We start from the raw sequence: 2,915 nt of genomic DNA on the forward strand, positions 1-2,915 counted from the left end.
GCCGCGGGATTCGCGCCGGCGAGGCTCCGGGCGGGCGCGCTCACGGGGCGGGCGGCGGGGACGCGGGCGGCGAGGCTGTGCGCGCCTCTGGCCGCGGCGGGGGCTCCGAGCGCGCCGGGCCCTGGGCCCCTCTGCAGACCGGACGGCGCGGGGCGCCCGGGGCGTCTGGAAGGTGCGTCCGGCCGGCCGCTCACGTCACCGGCCCACGAGGGGACAGCGGCCAACAGTGCGCGCGGCCCGGGGGGCGTGGGGGGGCGGGGGCCGCGCCGCGGGAGGGGGTGGGCCTGGCGGCGGGACGCGGCCCGTCCCTCCCAGCGCCGCGGACCCCAGCCCCGCGCCCGGCGCGCCCGGCCTGGTACTGCCCGCCCCGGACCCCGCCCCGCCGCGAGCCTGCCTCCCGGGCTGGTGCCCTTGCGGGCGTCCGGGCAGCGCGGGAGTCGCCGGAGGCCTGCAGGGCTGCAGGAAAAAAGCAGAAACTCACGCGTGCCACGGAGACGCCTGTGGCCGTGCGGATGGAAGTTACCTTTTAAAGAGTGAGTTGTGCGCGTATTCCTGTGGCCCCTGGGTTTTTGTTTTTTTAAGGGGAAAGGAAAGGGGTTTTCCTGGGAGTCTTTTTAAGAAACGTGTTTCCAATAATTCATTTCCTGTCCCTTTTTAATGAGATTTGATTGAGGGATCATCCAGAAGAGATGATGTAATAAATTCTGATCTAGGAAAGGGGAGTCTGTCTGGAGCCGGACAGGTGGTTGGGTCCAAAATCCAGGGAGAAAGTCCGCCACCTGGGCTCCAGCCACATGTGGTCGGTTCTCCAACACAGAGAGACCAAAATAACACCAGCTAGGGTCACTGTTGATCATTTTCCCCTAGAAATGTGGGTATTCTTCAGTTTATTAACAGCCTGCTAAATAGAGACTGGACAGGTGAGCCAAGCGTGTCCGCGTCTCAGCAACACTTCTGGAAGCACAGCTGTGAGGCTCTTTGCTTTGGGAAACGCCTGTATCGCCGGAGTGTCAAAGCTGCGACTCCTCTGTCCGCGCTTTGCAGGGCCGCTCTCTGTGAGAGTCTAGGTGAATTTGTTTAGAATAAGGTTTTTAAAGGATGACCGCAAAGGTTGGGGTCCTGTGTATAGTTTTCCTCTTTACCCTTTGAATAATTTGTTCCCTGGCTTCAGTTTACTTAAAAGCTGGCCAGAGGTGCTAGGCTAGCGAGGTAAAATTTCTTTTAAAACTTCACCTGGTAGATTTGTCGGAAGCTTTTTAAAGACCCACTTCCCCCCATCCCCTGCCACTAAAAGGAATTGAAATTGTTTGCAAAGCTGGTGTATATTACTAATATTCATTCATTTGTTGACTCAATCAACAAACCTATACTGAGCCTCTCATTTATCAAGCATGCGTGGTGGCGGTCCTGGGAACAGACAAAAGAAGATCTGATCTTTGTCTTGTGAAGGAGAAAAACAAGTAATATCTAAGAAAGGGCCTATAGTTTAGAAGGAAATTGTGAGAAAACTTCGAGGAAGCCTGCTAATCTGAGTCTTCAAAGGCATGCATGGTGGAGTAAGGTGCGATGTAGTGGCCTTTTGATTAGCAAGGAAAAGAGATTGCCTCATCACCGCCATTCCTGTGTCATAGCCACCGTTTTACCAGGGTTTACATCCAGCCAGGTGTACTAAACACTTTATCTCCACAGTGACCCTACAAGGTCAGTGTGACCGATGGGGTGCAGAGAACCTCAGTAACTTTCCTACAGCTGCACATTTACCCAGTGATGAGTCTGAGATGCCGTCCAAGCCAGGTGATCCCAAAGCCTTGGACACTCTAAGTTTGGCTGTTACCTCTTTGCAAACCTAATTTGCCATGCTAAGCGGTGTCACCTGGCCACTCAGGGAGGCTGAAAAGCAGGTGTTCTGCTTTTCTTTAAAGGAAGGTGGCAATAAAGGTTTGAGTCAGGAATAACTCTGGGTCAGCCAGCTTTTCACAGTCAGGTGGGAGTCAGGTGGAGAAAGCCAGACATAAAATGATGTGGAATTTAATAAAATTAATAGCAAGAAAATAGAATGGAGGAGATAAATACTGTAGTGGTTTATAGTACACTATATTGTGCTATATATATAGTGTACTATATAATTGTACTATATGTATAAATATTGTAGTTAGAAGATAAATAATGTAGTGGAATCTATAGGACTGGGCCATGTGCTTCTCAACGGGGGGTGATCCCCGCTCCCCAGGGGACATTCAGCACCCTCCACTGCACAGGACAGCTCCCACAGCAAACACTTATCCAGCCTGATGCATCAGTTGTTGATCGGGGAAAGGGAAGAACGTGGCATCACTCCCGGTTTTCTGATTTAGTGGCAGCAGTACAGACATCCACTCCCAGGGTGGTGACTTGCAGGAGGAGGAACAGGTTTTTCATGGAGGCATGAACAAATAGATGGAGGTAGATGTTCTGGTTGTCTAGGAAGTCTTCCAGGGAGGATAACATAGTGAACAGAGAAATGACAAAAGAGATGAATTTGGGGGGATACTCATGGTAAGGGGCTGGATGGAAGAAAGCAGCAGTGAAAGGGACTGAACCCCCTTAGTCTAGATTTGAAGACAGAGACCAAGAGAGAAGGGTGTCCTGGAAGACAAAGGAGAGGCTTCAGGAAGGAGGGATGGCAGACCTGGGTGGAGCTGCTGCTTGCTCAGCAGGTTCTTTGTCCAGCTGGTTGAGCGGGTACGGGGTCGGTCCCAGCCCCCCGGGCAGGCTGTGGGGGACGGCACTCCCACCTTCCCGCAAGCCCATACCCTCCGTGGAGCCTGATTCTGAGTGAGTCTTGGGTTCTGTCGCTGCCTCAGAGAACTCACCGCCTGACCCCAGTGTTGGTGTTAGTAGCACCCTGGTCTGCTGCCGTCACATTCCAGGTGAAT

Source organism: Manis pentadactyla, chromosome 14, assembly GCF_030020395.1.
Source record: "Manis pentadactyla isolate mManPen7 chromosome 14, mManPen7.hap1, whole genome shotgun sequence".
NCBI classification, from domain to species: Eukaryota; Metazoa; Chordata; class Mammalia; order Pholidota; family Manidae; genus Manis; species Manis pentadactyla.